The following is a 20790-nucleotide window of genomic DNA, read 5'->3' on the forward strand; positions in this document are numbered from 1 at the left end:
TGAAACACAGCAATAGATAGCTCTCCGCATCACACAGCAAATATGCATTAAAGGAACTATTCCCTTCATGCTTTCCCTCACCAGCTGAACACTATAATCACAACGGCCATGTTGAAATTGAAGGAGGTGAATAAACTGGAAGACAAGGGATGGGGATGGAAACAGAAGAAGACAGTGAAAAGGAAAATAAAAAGCAAAATGATGAGGAAGGGGTGATGGGCAGCATAATATTAGGGGGGTTGTTATATGGCGTGGTTTCCAAGACAGTATTAACATTCATCGTTGTGATTTGCAAAGAGTTCAAACTGGACTGATGAGCAGGAGATGGAAGGGGAAGTGGATGTACAGAAAAAAGCTGTTATGGGGACCATCTAGGAGGCAGCACTTGGTCTCCCAAGTTCTTCAGGGTGTTGATCTAGATCATTCGCTCATGTACATTTGCATCACTCACTGACTTACACGAGCTGAGGAGCTGGTGCAGAGGTTCTAGAGTGGGAATAAAACGTTTATGAAGCCTAAATTCAAAAGATGGGGGATTTAAGAAAGCAAGTAGCAAAAAAATATGCAATAGGCTGCACAAAGCACTTTGCTTCCTGCCAAGTCCAAGAAGTAACTGCCCACTGAAAGATTAAATAGACTTTGTAGAGTTAATACACTTCAAAGGTTTCCAGTGTGTTTCTTCCAGTGCTTCTACAAGGGTAAGATTTTATGTTCCATCCCAGCAACTGCACCACGTTGCATTCATATCACATCTTCAATTCAATGATCTCAACACATTTTGCAAATAACCATCATAACACAATTGTTAACCAGGGTAATATTTATATCCATTTAACTGATGGCCACATGGGAAGTGTAAAGAGGGTAGCTAACTTGCCCCAGGTCACACAGGTAGTCAGTTGAACAGAACTCAGTAATCCTGGCTTACAACCCTCTGCCCTAACCAACACTCAAGTGCAGTGATGGAAGATTCCAACTTCTCCTCCCTTCCCCCACATTCTTTATTCACTGACTAAAGTGCTTGTGTTACCACAATTGTTTAATGAAGGGCTGGGAAGTCACATTAACGGGTCTATTTCTGTTTCCTGTTTCTCAATCACAAGTTTTTAAAAAGTTTTCTTTTTCTATAGGAGAAAAGATACGGAATAGGGCAATCGCTCTGGTTGCAGCAGGGAAAGGAAGAATAAAGCATGGTGGATAGATGTGCTGTTCAAACAGAATAAAGCATGGATTTAACAGACTGCAGTAATCGCTTGTGCTAGCTGGTTTATGTGCTGATGTGAATTTGTGCAGCTGTAATTTATAGTTCATTAATATGTTTTGCTTGGTTAAATGAAGGGAGAGAGAACAGAAACATCTGAGTCAGAGCTGTAGCTTCTTCATAACAATTATACATGGAAAATTATTTCTGGAAGAGATTACAATTGTAGTTTGGGGAAAATAAAGTAAACAGAATACAGAGTAATCTAGATAAATCTTAAACAATTGAAGGTTTAGTAAAAGACTTAAGGTTAATGGACTGTGGGAAAGAGGAGTGGGGGAGAGAGAAAGAAGTTTTACCTGCATTAAGAGAGCTTTGTATGACTAGATTGGATTGTCATTTTAGCTCTGTAGATTAAGAGTTATATACAGGGAAGGACTGGCATTTCAGATCATTGCTCAGTTAAACCCTCTCTCTGGATTACAGGGAGTTTAATAATTATATTTTGGAACACTGCCACTTCCCTAATAGGAAAAGGGGAAAAGGAAAAACTGCACCCATGCCCCTTTTTTCCTGGCTGAGATTCTACTCACCCCAGTTTTTATTCTCCATGGGAGATTGGAACTAGCAGTGTGTAGTTCTAAAATGCAGCCTACAAGGAGAATGGGAGGTGCTCCACTGCACTAAAAGCCCCAGAAAGAATTCTTGATGACTCAAGGCAGGACGCCTCTTATGGGGTGACTGCTGGAGTGATAGCTCTGCCATTCTTAAAAAGACTACAGCATATACTTCCCCCTCAATATGCTCAGCTCTGCTGGTCAGTACAGGAAGGTGTGTGTTGCCTTGCTCTCTTTAGGAAACTAATATGACTACCTGAGCCAGCTGGGAGCAATGTCTCTGCTCCCATTTTTAACTGCACCTGCCGTTGTGCCTTTGCTTCCTCTTGCATATGGTAGGTCATAATCTAGTCATAGTAGTTTATGACCAGCACCATTATTATGCAAGATATGAGGATTAATTTCTTTATCACTGCAACAGGTTATTCTGCAGCACTGACAAACTTCTTACTGCAACAAAGGGCGGTCCATTTAATGAAAATCTCTTCAGCTAAGAATTTGAATTCTATCTATATATATATATGAAATTATAGATGCTGTGCCTCTTGAGTAATTTAAAAGTGGACTGGACAAAGCAACAGGACGTATACCATAGGGAACAATCCTGCATTGGCATGGTGATGCATTAAGACATCTGTGGCCTTCTCCATCTCTGATTTCTACATAAGAACAGAATAATTTGAATATACTGTATAGAAAGATCTAGAGAAAACAAGAGCTCACTAAGATGGACGATGGTATCAGAGGTTCATCCATAATGAGTTGTAAGATCATTTCATTCTTTACCAGACCTTTTTGGAGCTTTGCTATTAACAAACAACTTTGGAATAAGATTTATTAAGTGTGTGTGCATGCACATGCATGGCTGTCTGTGTCCTTTCAGAATGCTGTCCAGGTATGTCTGAGTGTGAATAGGTGAGGAGAAAGGCTACGGTGGGAGGAAGAGCAGCTGAGGCAGACTCTTCCTTTATTTATATCTGATGTCACTAAATGGATCATTATAGATTTTACAATCCAAGAAATAAAGCAGATCATAATGTAAAAGAAAAAAAAATAATATCAAAAGGCTTTGGAAAATACTCTACAGAGAAGCTGGATGTTAGGAGAGATTTTTGTATTCATAACAGGAAAAAGATGCTAAAATGATAAGGCGGATGCAATGGCATGAAAAATAACTGCAGATTCTGAGCTTGGGCAAAGCAAAACAATGTAGTGAGCAGCACTGCATTAGTTAACAACAAAGGAGAATGTAGAAACAGAAGAATAATTCAGATTGAAGGAGTTGAAGAAAGGAAGATTGTGAATTAAAACTAAGAATTTCAATAGCACAGGGCTAGAATCTGCCACATGTACTCATGCTGAATAGTACTTTATTCAGTGTGTAGTCCCCGATTTCAAGTACTGAGGAAGGGTGGCAGAATCTGGCCCACAGTTATTCATTAGTTCCCTAGTTAACAGGAAGAAAACAGCTTTTTCTAGACGAACAGATTCCATGGCAGATCTCAGATTGGGACTGTATCCTAAGCAGTTCCATAATCGTGGTTAACACTTTTGTTTAGCTGACCACAAATATTATGTACAAAAAAGGATTGTTTCCTTAGGGGATCACATCAAGGGCAGTAGCTGGGCCATATAGTGTAATTATATTATTTTTTTCCTGGTATCAAATCATGCTTTTCTTATACATCTGATTAGTTTAATTTAAGTCAATTACAAGAATAAACCAAGCAGGATTTACTGCCTGACCCAATGCCCCATAAAGTCAATGGAAAGACCACCACTGATTTCAGGAGGCATTGGATAGTGTTCTTTCAACAACAAAAAAGTATGATTTTATCAGTTTTCTGCAGGTGAGGGAAAATCTAGCTGTGAATTCTTAAATGCATTATTACATTGCTGCTACATTGTGTTAGCTTTGGACCAGGTTATCCCCTCCTGTGGAAAAGCCAGCAGAGCCAGGAGAAAATCTCTATGAGGATCCCCTAGTGGAGATACCACCACGTCATTCTATGAGAGGACAAGGTTCAAAATAAAGAAGCTGCTGTGGGAGCCATTCCCAAACCTGGTGGATCTCCAGGAATCCTCAGGAGATCACAGACATCTATGCAGAGGTGCTGTATCCCTGCACCAACTCTATGGGCTTGCAAAAAGAAAAGGAGTACTTGTGGCACCTTAGAGAGTCTCTAAGGTGCCACAAGTACTCCTTTTCTTTTTGCGAATACAGACTAACACGGCTGTTACTCTGAAACCTGTCTCTATGGGCTTGGTTGGTTTTGTTGTTTGTACTTCTGATGGCCAATTATGTCATCATTTTTGGTGGTAGTGATGTCATAGGAAGGCAGTAGATATTCATCCATTTGTCCAACAAGACAAGAAAAGCTGGTAGCCCTCCCATGGGAAGTGAAAAGGCATCAAAGATATGCTGATCTTTCATTGACTGGTTTGCTCACCACACTGCATTGTTAACAGCAAGATCCAAAGGATTCCCTCCCACCTGTGAAGCTAGTTACAGTACTAGAGAAGAGAGTGCAGTCCCAGAATGAGATGTGATGGATTGCTTTTGACTTTTATCCAATTTACAAGATTATTGGGCTGTAGGCTAAAGACAGTCACAGCACTGGTGGTATCAAATCGGCTTGAGCAGTCCTTTGGTGCTCACATTTCTCATATTTTGTTATATTTATAACACAGGACTTGGAGTCTGCATTAGGGCTGACAGAATAGTCCCCATTACTTCAAACGCTAAATTGGGACTTTGTCAGGTTCGATTAGGATGGAGCAAGCTAGTTTCTACCATCTCTATAAATAACAGATAGATGGAAAACAGAGTGCAGAGGGCAGAATGAAAAATTTTGTTTCCGTGTTTTGTTGAAGTTTTCCAAACACCTCTAATAAATAACACGACTGCCACATTGGTAATGGAGTTCCATATACACAAAAAATGCTTGAGTGTTGCCAATTTTAATGCACTATCAGTTCCCTAGCATGAAGCAAGCAGCCAGTAAATTCAAGTTACAGTTCAATACAGTAAATCTAAATCTTAAGAGGCAGCTGTGGAGACTTATTATTCAAATTACATTTTATTTCAAAATTGATTTTGGAGCAAGGAATTGCCTCCCTGAAGCAAAAGGGGGAAAAAAATCACTAGTCTCCCATTTGGAGTCAAGGTGACACACAGAAAAGCCTCTGCAGAGAGGGAGCAGCTCTGCTGGTTACAACACAGTACTGGGAGCCAAGACTCCTGAAGTCTATTTCTGGCTGTGCCACTGACATGCTCTAAGACAGGGGTCGGCAACCTTTCAGAAGTGGTGTGCCGAGTCTTCATTTATTCACTTCAATTTAAGGTTTCACGTGACAATAATACATTTTAACGTTTTTTAGAAGGTCTCTCGCTATAAGTCTATATATTATATAACTAAACTATTGTCATATGTAAACAAGGTTTTCAAAATGTTTAAGAAGCTTCATTTAAAATTAAATTAAAGTGCTGATCTTATGCTGCCGGCCCGCTCAGCCCGCTGCCGGCCTGGGGTTCCGTTCACCTAGGCTGGCAGCGGGCTGAGCGGGGCCTGCGGCCGGGACCCCGGCTGGCAAGGGGCCGGCAGCCAGAACTCCAGACCGGCAGCGGGCTGAGCAGGGCCGGCTGCCGGGACCCCAGACCAGCAGTGGGCTGAGCGGCTCAGCCCCCTGCCGCTCAGCCTGCTGCCAGCCTGGGGTCCCAGCCCTGTCCACATAGAGTAGGTACCTACCTTCTCCCTGGTTCTAGCCATTCTCTTCCTCTCTTTGCACTGAGATGAGGATGGGAGTGCGCTGAGTACAGGGCTGGGGGTGAAGGAGCAGGCTGGGGGTTGGGGTGCAGGGTCTGGCCAGGAGCTAGAATGAGGGAGGGGGCTCAGGGTTGGGGCAGGAGGTTTGGGTGTGGAGCGCTTACCTGGGCAGCTCCCATTTGGTGCGAGGGGTGCAGGTGTGTGTGTGTGTGTGCGCGCGCGCATGTGCGGCAGGGGGCCAGGGGTGGGTGAGTAGGGTGCAGGAGTCAGGGCTGGGGGGGCGTTGGAGTCGGGGTGGGGTTGTGGTGGGTTGCAGGGGTCAGGGTATGGGGCTTGGGGTGTGTGTGGGTGTGCAGGGCTTAGGGCAGAGGGCTGGGGGTGTGGGCTTGGGTCCCCCTGAGCAGCTCACGGCAGGGGGCTGGAGAGGATATGCCGATTCCACCCTCTTCCCCAAGATCCCTGGAGCAGACAGCACGAGTGTGCTGCGGCTCCGCTTTTCCCTCTCCCCCTCCGTAGCAAGAGCCGCCAGCTGATCGACCGCAGGAAGGGAGGGAGAAGCTTGCCTGTCCTGCAAGGAGAGAGTGGGGGGCGGAGAAGAGCGGGTAGGGCTGGCAGGATTTTTAATGGCACGCTGCTGTCTGCCGGGGACCCCGGCAGACAGCAGCGTGCCATTAAAAATTGGCTCTCATGCCGTCTTTGGCACGCGTGCCATAGGTTGCTGACCCCTACTCTAAAACCTTGGGCAGGACATTTGAACATCTGTTAAGGCCAGACTCTGCCATCCTTGTTCATGCTGAGTAGCATCTTAAGTTCCAAACAGCCACATTCATTTCAGTGGAGCTACTCAAGGAGTAAGGTACCACCCATTTTAAGTCGGGGGTGGCAGAATCTGCTTCTAAGGGATATTAGGAGGTTTCATTAATCCATGTAAAACACTAAGAACCTAGAACTACAGGTGCTGTGTAAGTGCAAAATATTAAATCATACCTGCAAGGCATTAACTATTGCTGGTACTTTGCGGAATAATAGCAAATTAGCCCCTAGATGCCAAAGATCTGGAGCACATGGCAGAAATGACTAATGCATTTTACATCAGAAAGGGAACAGCCTCATGCATGACAATGAAGGTGATACATTACAATGGGAAGTTAAACTGAGGATGAAAACACTGAAAAAAGCAATGAATAGGTTTCATAGCTACCATTCCTGCAATACTTCAGTGAGTTATACTCTATACATAAATATTTTTTAATTAGAGTCTGTTAAACCCCCAATTGGTAGTTATCCATGTCAGATTTCGGGATACTATATTAAAGAATGATTACAAACTTATGCTACTTGCAAGAGAGTGTGAAAATTATCTTCGTTCCCCCTTCTAATGCCTTCCCTAGCTCTCTCCTGAGCGAGACACCAGAGCCTTACCATTCTGGGCTCTAACGGCTGCGCTATCAGATTTAATCCATGACCATATGTGCACAATAATGAATTGCCAATTTACAAAATTGCCTGTTCTTTAAAACATGAATAAGTGCCATTAGTGGTAGCCAAATATCAAAATATAATTCTAGGGAGTCCTGCTGGTTATTTGGTACACTGTAGCCCACTGTATTTGAAACTAAACAAGTTATTTGGCAAATATCCAATTATTTTCTTTCTAAACTTTGATAAAAACACTCATTACTTCTGAATTCGAATGCTTTGCACCTCTGTGCTGTAGCACCACCTGAAAATGTCGAAGCACTTCACAAGCACACCCGAGTTGTGAGATAGGGAATTATTATATTGACGGAGGGGGACGGCCCCAGAACCCAGGCTCCAGATGGAGCCTGGGTGTTTACACTGCAGTTTTACAGACCTGCAGCCTGAGCTCCACGTGTCCAAATCAGCTGATACGGGCCAGGTATGGGTGCTTAATTGTAGTGTAGACATACCCTTAGTGACTTGTCCTAGACCAAACAGGAAACCTTTGGCAGCACCAGGAACAGAACCCAGCCTTCCCAGCTACTCCAATCCAATGTTTTAACCATTAAACCACTGTCATTCATAGTAAAGAACGTCTGACTTTTATAAATGAACCTTTGCTACAGTACAGAGATTTCCCTTGGGAAAATATCTTTATAAATTTCTCTAAATTGCCATCAGTCCCTTTGCAACAACCCATGATTTGGGCCAGACTCTGCCCCTTAGACTGAGTTCCACTTTGGGGACAGTGCAGGGGTGCCTCCTGCAGTTCCTGGGGAATACAGCTGCTGTGCTATCCCGTAGGACAGAGTCGCAGATGCTCCCCTCCATGTTGGTCAAAGCAGAAAGATGCTGAGGCCGTGTCCTCACTCGTTGGGGTGGTTTGCACCCAAGGGGGTGGCAGTGGGGACCATGTTTGATCTAGACCCATTACTCAAGGGAGGAGGGAGGGGACATAATAACAGAAAATGTGGAAATGGCAGAAGTGCTAAATTATTTTTTTCAGTTTTTACCAAAAGGATTAGTAGCAATTGGACGTCTAACAGTGGATGCCCAGTGAAAATGAGTTAGGATCAGAGGCTAAAATAGGGAAAGAACAAGTTAAAAATTACTTAGACAAGTTAGATGTCTTCAGATCACCACGGCCTGATGAAATACATCAAGGAGCTGACTGAGGAGATATGAGCCATTAGCAACTATCTTTGAAAAGTGATGGAAGATGGGATTGATTCCAGAGGACTGGAAAAGGGTAAATAAATATAGTGCCAATTTAGAAAATGAGAAATAAGGACAACCTGGGGAATTACAGACCATTCACCTTGACTTCAGTAACCAGAAAGATAATGCAGGAAATAATTAAGCAATCAATTTGCAAACACCTGGGAAGTTATAAGGTGATAAATCCATGCTGACCATTACTGGGCAAGAATAAATGGTGTTAAACCATTTTTTTTTTTTGGACAGGATAACAAAGTTTGTGGATGGGGAAAGTGGTAGATGTGGTATATCTTGACTTTACTAAGGCTTTTGATACTGTCTCGCATGACCGTCTCAAACAATATAGGGAAAAACAGCTAGATGGAGCTACTATAAGGTGGGTGCATAACTGGTTGGAAAACCGTTCCTAGAGAGTACTTTTCAGTGGTTCACAGTCAAGCTGGAAGGGCACACTGAGTGGGGTCCTGCAGGGATCAGTTCTGGGTCCGGTTCTTTTCAATATCTTCATCAATGGTTTAGATAATGGCATAGAGAGTACACTTATAAAGTTTGCAGATGATACCAAGCTGGAAGATGTTGCAAGTGCTTTGGAGGATAGGATTAAAATTTAAAATGATCTGGACAAATTGGAGAAATGGTCTGAAGTTAATAGGATGAAATTCAGTAAGGACAAATGTAAAGTACTCCATTTAGGAAGGAACAATCAGTTGCACACATACAAAATGGGAAATGACTGCCTAGGAAGGAGTACTGCAGAGAGGGATCTGGGGGCCATAATGGATCACAAGCTAAATGAGTCAGTGTAACACTGTTGCAAAAAAAAGCAAACATCACTGTGGGATGTATTAGCAGGAGCGCTGTAAACAAGACATGAGAAGTAATTCTTCTGCTCTACTCTGTGTTGATCAGGCATCAACTGGAGTATTGTGTCCAGTTCTGGGCACCACATTTCAAGAAAGATGTGGATAAAATGGAGAGTCCAGAGAAGGGCAACAAACATGATTCAAGGTCCAGAAAACATGACCTATGAGGAAAGACTGAAAAAACTGGGTTTGTTGAGTCTGGAAAAGAGAAGACTGAGAGGGGACATGATAACAGTTTTCAAGTACGTAAAAGGAGGAGGAAGAAAAATTGTTGTTTTTAACTTCTGAGGATAGGTCAAGAAGCAATGGGTTTAAATTGCAGCAAGGGTAGGAAAAACTTCCTAACTGTCAGGGTGGTTAAGCACTGGAATAAATTGCCCAGGGAGGTTGTGGAATCTGCACCACTGGAGATTTTTAAGAGCAGATTAGACAAACACCTGTCAGGGATGGTCTAGATAATACTTTGTCCTTGCCATGAGTGCAGGGGGACTGGACTAGATGATCTCTCAAGGTCCCTTCCAGTGCTATGATTATATGTTCCTGTACTTGTGAAAAAACCCCATCTGAAAATGTGGCCAGCTCTTCTGTGGTAGGGAAGGGGAGGTGAAGGCTCTTTATGCCTTCCTGTGTGCGTAAGCCAGCCACCATCTAGCTCTTTATAAAACATTATAGAAATATTTTGTTTCCCCCATGACTGCTTTAGGCAGGAAGAAAAACAGAGGGGGCACTTTATAACAGCTGCTGGCTATAAACCAAAACCAGTGCTTTATGTTCCCCTTCTAACAGCCTGAAACTGAATCCTCTGTTTTTGCAAGAAAGACATCATGAGCCAAACAATCACAAATATGAAGAGAACATGAGCAAGTGAAAATCACTAAGGCTGTGGACAACCCAGTGACCTTGTGGTAGCGCTCTTCACTGCCATGTGTGTAGCACTGCTATATGTGAATGGGGGCGGGAGCACTTTCGTTTACTCTCTGTTCCTGGTCTCTTGTTTTCAAGGCTACAGTATTTTAAATGGAGTTGTGCACTTATCCAGAAGTAAATTTGGCCCTATGAGTTGTCAGCCTCTTGCAGGAAGAGAGTGACTTGAATTATTCAATAGTTTCATCTCCATCTGCTGAATTAGTAGGCTGTGAAAGGAGTCCCCTTTACTTCTACAAGTGTGGAAGTGAGGTGTTTTGGATGATGGGCCTTAAAAGGAATGGAGTTAAATTGGGGAGAAAATTGAAGCTCCTCAGGGCTTCAAAAGATTCCTAGGAGAAAAAAAAATAGCCATTAAGGTTACTGTCGCATTGGGATGTCACCCATATGAGTATGTGTGAAGAGCGTGAATAATTCACTGTAATATCATCATATATGATTACATAGCTAAATGTGCAAGAAAATGGAGAGCAATACCACAGACTCCTTTAGAATAGGAATTAAGCACAACAGAAGAGAGAAGCTGATAGAAATTGCTTATAGTCAAAAGGTAAGAGAGATCATCTGTATTCCTTTGATCTATAAGTAGATAAGAAAAAAAAGCTAACTTGCGGAGTGCAAAATTGTCTTGTCTTTCTTGTAACAGAGAGGCAGTGGATTTCCAGTTCTTTACAGAGCACAACCAGTTCAAGAGATGAAGTGATCACAGGACAGGCAGATGTAAGATACAGCTTAACACAAAGCTGGATAAAGCCATGCTGATCACCAGTAAGCAGACAGCTAAAATTAACCTAGAAAAATGCAATAAGAGGACGGAAGAATTTTGTCAGCCTGAAAAAGTAGATGTCAAGCTCTGGCGAGGAGAACATGACAGCAAGACAAGAATGACAAATGTGTCTCATGGGGGAATATGGTGAAAATCTAAAGATGAGATATCACTGAGGAAAGGAAAATCCTAGTGAATTGAGAAATATGTTATTTTCTGTTTCTAAACAAAGATTTGAGAAGGAAGGAACAGTTCAGAGACTTTAGACGGCTCATGCTGAACACCACCACCACCTACCCCTTTCCATGATCAACAAAACAATCCAAAACCAAAACTCTCCTCTGGAAATTGAGATGCAAAGAAAAAAAGAAGACTCAGCAACAAAATGCAGAGCAGCTGAACCACCTGAAATATATACACTACACCTGACCTACAAAATTTGATTAAGCTCAGTAGCTGAGACCCAGAAATGGAATCGAAAGGATGCTACTCTACTCAGGGCATTCAGAAGAAGGGCAGAGCCAGATCTGAACATCACTCAAAACAAATACAATATGACATCTTAGAATAGCCTGTACATTATAAGAACCAAGCAGAAGAAATCAAGAATTAGGGCCTTGTTATAACCAAAAGAGGACATCAGCCGTGGAGTTAAGACATTAAATGTGTACATCATTGAGAGCTCACTACAATGTGTAATCAAATTCAGCAGTGCATTATATAGTTCACTGGACTGCAACCACATAATACCAATATTTACCACTTTTTATCTCCACAGTGTTTTCATAAATATATGCATACAATCCCCCACATCCATTTCCACCCCTTTCCCCTATCAAAAAGGCAAATGAGTGTTCTCTATTTTACTAATGGGGAAACTGAGGCTGACAAATTGTCTCAGGCCACAAAGTCAATGACGGATCTGGGATGAGAAGACAGAAGTTCCTAACTCCTAATTTCATGCTCAGACCACACTTCTCTGTCACTCATTCTGGAGTGGGACTGCTAGTTAACTGAACTGGGGTCACTGTATTTCAGCCACACTACAAGGCAAAATGAATCACATGAAAGGATATTCCTCTAGTCCAACCCACAGAAGAAGATCTAGGACCAGCACAAAATATTAGCAATAGAATTCTGAGATAATCAAGGAAACAGATCAGAAATTTGCCACTCCTAAGAGAAGCATGATGAGGGAGATGGTGGAATGTATGGGATAAGGAACAAAAGCAATGGAAATATGAACAAACTCAAATAAGGGACATAGAGAAAATCATTAAATGAATCTGTCAATAGGTAAACACATCACTAGAAGGAAACTAGAAGGAAATGGATGCACCCCAAGAATCTCAGCAGAGACATAATATGGGAAAGTCCAGAAATGGAAAGACTATCCCCTTAATGAAACAGATTAGTATAATACTCGTGTTTGCATGCATGGGGGGGCGAGGGGGAGAATTCAGGCAAGGAAGATTGGGTAGAGCTTTAGCGGAAGCATTTAGTCAGAAAAGGACAGAGAAAAAGAGAAGTTTCCTCTGATAGCAGAGGAAGGAGTTGAGCTGGAATCAAGTATTACCATGAAAAAGGCAATCACACTGTTCAATATGATGGTCAAAACCACTAGCCACGAAGCGCATGTTTATTATTAATGTACAACATATGGTGAAACATTCCATCAAAATAAACTCTCACACAGATCTAAGGAGGCTTTTGAACATTTGTTTTTGTATTCTCCGTAATTTTGTATTATAAATGCAACATGAATTTTAGGCTTGTCTATATGACATCGCAGTCCAGATTACAGGAATGCGAATCGTAGAGTTCTCTAATGTGTTTGCTGTAACTGCCCCATGTAGATGCTGGCGCAAACTAAAAGGTACCTAGTTCACATTAATGTAGTCCCGTTTCAAATAAGCAAACTTTTGGTTTGCTCCAGTGAGATCTACAGCGGACAGTTAGACCACAACACACTAAACCTTTCTGTAATTCATATCCCCATATTGCACCACTCTTTAGACAAGCCCTTTTTTCCCCACTCTTATGACTGACCTGAAGTGCAAGTGGGACAGACTGACTCTCTATATAGCCAGAATTGTTTATAGATTGAATTCAGAACAGAAGTACGGTTCTAGTCCTCACGGTTGTGAAGAAAAACTTGCAAATATGACCCAAGTGTGACATAGGAGCTAAGAAAGCAGAAGGCAATAAAAAGAATCCAACATCTTTTTCCTCTCATGTTTTTGTGGGGCTTGGCGCAAGATTTTTTTAATATCTGTAGATGGAAATACTATGTTGTTTTTTTCTGATAAATTTGTATTTAATTTATTCTATTCCCTTTTCTTTATATGCATTTGAAGGGATGCTGGGAGCTTAAACTTGGCCCCTAAACAAAACTGCATTAAAACAAGCTTTTATAAAACCTAAGGCCAATCAAAATCTGTCTCCACTTTTCTTTAAAATAAGCAAACACTTTTACTCAGCGTTCAACGACTTCACTGTAGCACTAAAACCCACAAAGTGAGACTAAGTAAACTAAAGTGCATCAGATGATGCTGATTTTCATTGTCCAAACTGAGCATAACATGCTTCTGTGATTAACCAAAGATAACATTTTAAATATTATACCTCTTGTATTTCTCTCAGCTTGGACAATGAAAATCAACGACACTTGTTGCACTTTAGTTTATAGTTAGTCTCCCTTTGGGGGTTTTTAGCAGTGCACTGTTTGGTTTTTCAGCACTGAATGAAAGTGTTTACTTGTTTTTCTTAAAATGGGGAAATATTTTGATTGGCCTTAGGTTTTATAAAAGCTCGTTTTTACACAATTTATATTTGCAGCCAAATCTAAGCTGTCAGCATCCTTTTCAGTGTGTATAAAAGAAAGGGGAAAAGAATATTAACAGAATAAAAACAAATAGTTAAGAAAGCAGAAATAGTGACAAATGTGATGGTTTTTTAAAATTCATTTTTAGCAATCTAAGATGTAATTAGTAAATACAGTTGCTTACAACATATGATTTTTACACTGATAGAATCCCTTTAAGAGGCTCTTCATCTATAGGGAAAGGAATAGGACATGGTCATTCTGTTTCAGCTACAGCTCACCTGTGTGGACAGATTAGCAGAGTTGAAAAATTCACTCTGACCTTTCCTTTGCAATGAGATGAACTTTCTCTGAAACTAGCAATCACTGCTGAACTACTACCCTATCCCACTTGCAGCACATCTATTTCCATTTCCTCCTCCCAAATGGCAACTACTTGGAACAAAATGTGACCATCCTATTTGATTTATATGAGATCCAGAAATTCATGGATGAAACTTGAATGGATTGATCCTTAATCTAATTGAATCGAACTATTGTATGCCTAGTACATTCTGCGGTAGATCAACTCATTACCATAATGGTATTAATTCAATATTCAAGACTGGTACTATCATTCTTATTCTGATACAAACTAAGGTCTGAATACACTATTTTCTGAATTCATATAGGAATATGTTTTAAAATAGTATTGTTATTACAGAAGCACATTAGACACGGTCATACAGAGTACTTGCAAAAAAGAGAATTTCTTCCTTAAAACAAATAAAAATAAAAAAGAACCCCTACTGACTAATGCCATCTTTAAAGTTAATGTTCATATACGTTTTAGCAATTAAGGAATTCTCGCTCCATATGGGAAGTTCCTTCCTAATTCCTGTTAGTGCTTAGCTTATAGCTTAAAATATGAGGGTTTAAATCCTCAGATGAAATAAAAAATGATCTTGTCTAATATAACTGTGGATGTTCTCAGCTACAGTATTGTTCTGGACTTTTAAGTTCCTACATAAAGAAAACCAGGTTCTTAATGGGATAACTCCATAATGTTAAGGACAACTGCAAAGTACTCCATTTAGGAAGGAACGATCAGTTGCACACATACAAAATGGGAAATGACCGCCTAGGAAGGAGTACTGCAGAAAGAAATCTGGGGGTCATAGTGGATCACAAGCTAAATATAAGTCAATAGTGTAATATTGTTGCAAAATAACAAAAATCATTCTGGGATGTGTTAGTCAGAGTGCTGCAAGTAAGGCACAAGAAGTAATTCTTCCACTCTACTCCGTGCTGATTAGGCCTCAACTGTGTCCAGTTCTGGGTGCTACTTTCAGGCAGAGGTGGACAAATTGGAGAAAGTCCAGAGAAGAGCAACAAAAATGATTAAAGGTCTAGAAAATATGACCTATGAGGGAAGATTGAAAAAAATGGCTTTGTTGAGTCTGGAAAAAGAGAAGACTGAGAGGGGACATGATAACAGTTTTCAAGTACATAAAAGGTTATTACAAAGAGGAAGGAGAAAAATTGTTCTCCTTAGCCTCTGAGGATAGGACAAGAAGCAATGGTTTTAAATTGCAGCAAGGGAAATTTATGTTGGACATTAGGAAAAACTTCCTGTCAGGATTGTTAAATACTGGAATAAATTGCCTAGGGAGTCCCCATCATTGCAGATTTTTAAGAGCAAGTTAGACAAATACCTGTCAGGGATGGTCTAGATAATACTTAGTCCTACCATGAGTGCAGGGGACTGGAGTAGAGGACCTCTCGAGGTCCCTATGATTTTATGATAAACAGAGGAAAGATGGTCAAATTGTTAGGGTATTAGCCTTGTACTCTGGAGACTGGGGTTCAGATTTCTGCTCTGCTACAGACTTCTTACATGACCTTGTGCAAGTCTTAGTACCCATCTGTGAAACACAGATAACACTATTTCCCCACCTCACAAGAGGGAGTTGTGAACTTATCCTCTTGATTATGACTCATTAAAGACTGTGAGGTGCTCAGAAACTGTGGTAGTGAGAGCCATATAAGTACCAAAGATAAAAGCTAGGAAACCTACCTACCTATTTCTGCAGTGTACTTGGAAGGAACATGGAGGGGACAGGCTCTACAGTATGCACCAGGCATCTCATTCCTCCATAACTCTTTTGGATGAATCCCTTCGGTAATTCTATCCCTCATATGAGGCTTCGTCGTGTCAGTAGGCCTCCTCTGCTTGTGTGGTGGATCCATCCAGCACGTTTGAATGCATTTAACTATACCTATGAGACTTTTCTCAAACACTGTATTAATGGGTTCCATGTTTGCTCAAATGTATATTGTTAAATAGATGGAATACCAATACAGTGGTTGCCATGAAAAACTCAGGGCCAGATCCTCAGCAGGTGTAAATTACTGGAGCTCTTCTGACTTCAGCATTTACAGTTACTATAGAATGGTGTCTAAAGCACTACTGTATTTCATTATTCCTAGGACAGAAAAGATCTGCAGCATCTCAGATACTATTTGCGTAGATGTTGTCTTTCTACATGGCAACAACCAACTGTGCAGTACTCTTCCGGAGAAAATCCCGATTCCTCTTTGAGACCCACACTAAAAGCAAAGCTAGTTGTAACAAAGCAATTCCAAGTAACGGCAACCCACAGGTCCTTTACATCAGAAATCTCAACCACAACAGGGTTCTTTTTAATTGTGAAGACTCTGCTCTCTATCTGCACCACTTTTTGTTTGTTCCGTTTTGAACATAATACATTGTGACCAACATGTCTAATACCAGTCGTAATTAAATGGTAAGTGCTAACATTCCATATTGTCCGTTGACTTTGTTGTTACTTCTGTACCATAATACCTGCTTTGGGAGGGTTAGCTTCTGAAGCTATTTCATGATTTGCCTCATGAAGAATTAATGACTCTTCTTCTAACATGTTCTTGTGTAGCAGTGGGGAAAACTTGTATTGCTAGTTGCCATCTCATCTTTTGGCTTCAAGCAGCTCTAGGAAACATACTGCAAAACCTCCTCACTGGGGATAAGGGAGCAAAAGGGCTAAAAGACAGTTTGGCTACTTCAGATTAAGTAGGAAGCATTATGGAGAAAATGTTCTGAATTATGTCACATAGGGCAAATGTCATTGTATTTTTTTAGTGAGTATTTACTGTGCCAGGAGAAATTACATGGTTTGTAGCACACTGTCTGACCAATTCCCCCTGCCCTGCCCCCCCCCCCCCCGCCTCCCTTCAAACACCAAGCTTTCAGAAAATGCAGAAAACAAGATTCTTCTTTTGGATCCACTTCCTCTGAACCACTCAGATTCTAAGCACAAATGTATGTGCCAAGAGTATTGCAAACACCATTACAGACACTGCTTAAATAGAGTTTTTTCCTTTACTTCTAATGAATGCACGCCTATTTCTGAGAGACAAGTTGCTTCCACTTCCATAAGAATATCATATTTAACCTTAGAACTGTAGCATTTTCTAGCTTTGCAGCACCAGTAAATGAATACTTAAGATAACAAACTGTACAATACATAGAATATAGTCCAAATTGACAATCACACATGCTCAAGCTATGCCTATAATAGGTAACAGGTAATTGTGCATGCATAATAGGTAGATGTGTATGAAAACGGGTAACAATGCAAAAGTCCCCATTTGTGCATGTAAAGTGCCTGTCTGCCCATACATATAGATATTTTGTAGGTACAAATTAGGAGCCTACATTTCAAATTGGCCTTATGCCTACAGTTTCCAAAAGATTAAAATAAAATGTCTGTTCTTTGTTTGGCCTTTCTGACAGTAATTGCTTACTTGATAATTAAAGTAATCCACTTACAAATATTTGATTGGCAGAACTCTAAGGTAGCATTACTTAGCTTTTTGGATCTAGAGTTCCAAAGGGAATGGGGAAAATGTACAGGGCATCAAATATGCAAAAGCATCATCAAGGGTTTTAATAACAACTCAGTGTAGTTCTGACTTGTGAATTACCCTCTTTGTTTTATGGTTCCAATAGATAAATTATTCAATCTGCAGCTTTTTTCTTTTCATTTTGCATTACATATGTCATCTGATTCACTGTAACACAATGGAGCAAGAGAGGAGCAAAATATTTGCAGAGAAAAGCAAAACAGCAGTCATAATCAGACTTTTTTTACTTTATTATGAATCAAAAAGGGACCTCTCATTGAAAAAATTGACTACATTTTGTGAATTTCCACTGAAAAATTGGCTCATTTTCCAGCAAAATTAGCTCATTTCATTGAAAGATTACTTTGAAATTTGAAAATGGAGATGTGAAATATGAATTGTCATATTTTCAATGTAGAAAATAGAGATTTCATTATTTTCTGCAGAGAAACTAGACCGTCCAAACCTTTAAAACATTGTGGGAGTTTTACCAATTTTGAACATCTCTAAATTGGAGCTGCACCGTTTGAGATTCCTTAATCTAGCCCTCTAAACAGCTTTCCTTTAAAATCACATCTTTATCAGTCAAGGTGGTGGGTCCCTGAACTGTTTTAGCAGCAGCTGTCCAGGTTTTAGTTCACATGTGAATGCTTGTGATGTCCATCAACCAGCAGGCAGTCTGTTCTTATGCTCCCAAAATAACTTCTGGGCAATTTAACACATTTCTCAGTCTGAAACCAAATGGTAAGAATGTTTAAAAGGGTGCCAAGAATTACACTTACCCTCAACAACTATGCCACAGTGATGTTATCTGTCTTTACAAAACCCAGAAGAACCAAGAAATTGAGACACTACTGAAAAAACTCTCCACCTTACCATACCTTTAATGCAAACACCCAAATGAGGGATCCAGTGTCCTGGGGCAGGAAATTATCCAAAATGAAGGACAAAGCGTTAGTAGCTCAAAGCTAAAAATACAAGAAACTTACTGTCTTTGCCATCTATTTATAAACACTTCTAGGGTTTATGATTTCCTGTGTGTCAGTAATTTACAATTATAAAAGTGAAATATCACTCCACAACTTTTTGGGGATCAGGTATATTTGGGTCTGTAACAAGAGACAGTTTAGAGGTATGGTTCTCTCCTGTTTGAAAGATATCCTGCAATGAGATATGGGTTTCAAAGATATTGGATCCACATCACAAGGCTTTAAGATAGTCTCAAAAAAAAAAAAATCTCAGCTGGGGAAAGGACCTCTTAATAGCAGATGAAGTATCTAAAAATAAAGGAGATGTACACAGCTGGGGAATATTTACAGAAACATATTGGCTTTTTTAGCAGGCACTTTACTTTCATATAGTAAGAGCCTAAATTTCAGAGAATCTGAACATCTGCATCTGCCCCTGACCTCTGAAAATTCAGGCCTTTTTTGTCTGTATTTAGCCTAGTTACAAGCTCATCATATGCCACAAATTACTAGGACTGAACCACTGCACTGGACACTGGATGGTCTGTAATAAGCAGAAGCAACAATGGCAGAAAATTGTCTTACCTTAGAGTGGGATGTGTAGACGCCTTCAAATGCATCTATATTAGCAAAGCCCATTGAGTCTGCTCTCTGTTCAACTGTAGATTCTGCTTCTTTTTGCTTTTTGCATTGCTGGCTGGTGCAAACTGTAAATTTACAGAAGTGGGTGTGTTATGCCAAGATGCTTATCCATATCTCATTCTGCAAGGCATTAAATTTAAATGCACATGGCACTGTGCCATGTGGCTCCTATTCCTCTGAAGTGCTTTCAGTCCCATGACCTACACGCAGCAATGTTTCCGTAGGTCACTGATTTTTTGGAAGATAAATAGGCAGATGGAAGAGTATAAAAGTGATTCTAAGGGATTTTCTTTAACATCTTTACAGAACCTCACATTCGATCAACGAATATCATATTTAAGAACATGGTCTTGTCTTACTTGAATTCATACATTAGAAACCTTTAATTGTTGAGTTCTCTGTGAACATCTGTGTTAAAGGTTTATCCTGATAAAAAAGAAACAATTATTTTTAATTCAAAATATTTAATTTAAATGTCAATTGTGGTAATGCATCTGCTGATTCATCCCGGCAATTAGACCAGGTGAGACTCATCTCAAAATCAGGGAGTATAAACAGGTTGAGAGTCTCTCTAAGGCAGAGGGAATGCTCGTGGGACAGTGCAGTCGGTCCTGCAGGGAGAAACCCTAGGAATAGCCAAGCTCAGACGGAAGCTCAGGCTGAGGTATGTTTGTTATTTCAGACAGCAATAAAGGAAAACTGCAGGAAACGGTACATTTGGACAACATTCAGTGTGTGTACAATGTCAAAAGCAGGGTTGGCACAAACGGGTAGTAGAAATGAAGGAAATCCATATCAGAGCTTGTTCTATGCAACAGTAAAGGGAACCACAGTGAGGTTCCTCCACTAAGTGAAGAAATCCACTAGTGGCTGGGGATAACAAAAGAAACCTACTATTCTACACCACTTCCACTACTTTACATAGTGGAGGTTAACATTTCAAAATGAACATTACTACAGGACACTAGATGAATGTGTGCAACTGCGTCAGTGGGAATAGATGTGGCGTAGCCTGCAGTGGAGAATAAAGAGAGGAATGGACGAGGAGCAAGGATGCTGAAGAATTTGTGAAAAGCCATCTGGAATTGTGTGTTTTCTTGATGGCTCAGTAAGATTAATTACTCTGATGAGGCACAGACTCAGTTCAAATACTGAGATGAACCTAGAGGGAAATAACATAGGAGATACCTTGAATCTGCCCTTATAGACAAAATATGACTGCGTTCCTACCATGTTTGACCACTGCTGCAGAATACTGTATTATTTGAAGGGAGTTTGTCCCACATAGCAATGTGAGCATGGGTATTAAAAGTTTTTATAGCTCACATGATATAAAGTCCAGAAGTGTCATGGGGATAACTAACAAAATATCTTCAGTCTCGTGCAACGGCTGCTTACTAGAACATACATTGAGCTAACTGCCTGTACAGGGGCTAAGCCAGGGCTCAACCCTCTCCGGGGTGGCGGGGAGCCACACTGGCTCACTACACACAGTTAACTTTGGGGAATTTGTCCGGCCACCGGAGTCTCCCTCAGCAGCCCTTGCAGTAACTGGACTGAGCACCGTAGGTCCGGGCCCTGAGTCAGGGTGGGGCACCAAATAGTCAGTAGCTCAGGCCATCAGGCAGGGGCTGAG

General features: G+C 40.8%; 1 protein-coding gene across 10 annotated transcripts in view; it reads right to left on the reverse strand.

Moving 5' to 3' along the window:
- TMEM108 (transmembrane protein 108) overlaps positions 1–20790 on the reverse strand; it is a 386458-nt gene that overhangs the window by 206394 nt on the left and 159274 nt on the right. For 8 of the 10 annotated variants that reach the window (XM_073333193.1, XM_073333192.1, XM_073333191.1 and 5 more), the window contains one exon: positions 19098–19219. The exons of 1 other annotated variant lie outside the window; for it this stretch is intronic. The gene's annotated coding sequence lies outside the window, so the exon portion shown is untranslated. Of the gene's footprint in view, positions 1–5567; positions 5784–19097; positions 19220–20790 lie in introns of those variants that run through there. One more of the 10 variants, XM_073333201.1, reaches the window with a different exon arrangement.

Source organism: Lepidochelys kempii, chromosome 2, assembly GCF_965140265.1.
Source record: "Lepidochelys kempii isolate rLepKem1 chromosome 2, rLepKem1.hap2, whole genome shotgun sequence".
Classification (NCBI taxonomy): Eukaryota; Metazoa; Chordata; order Testudines; family Cheloniidae; genus Lepidochelys; species Lepidochelys kempii.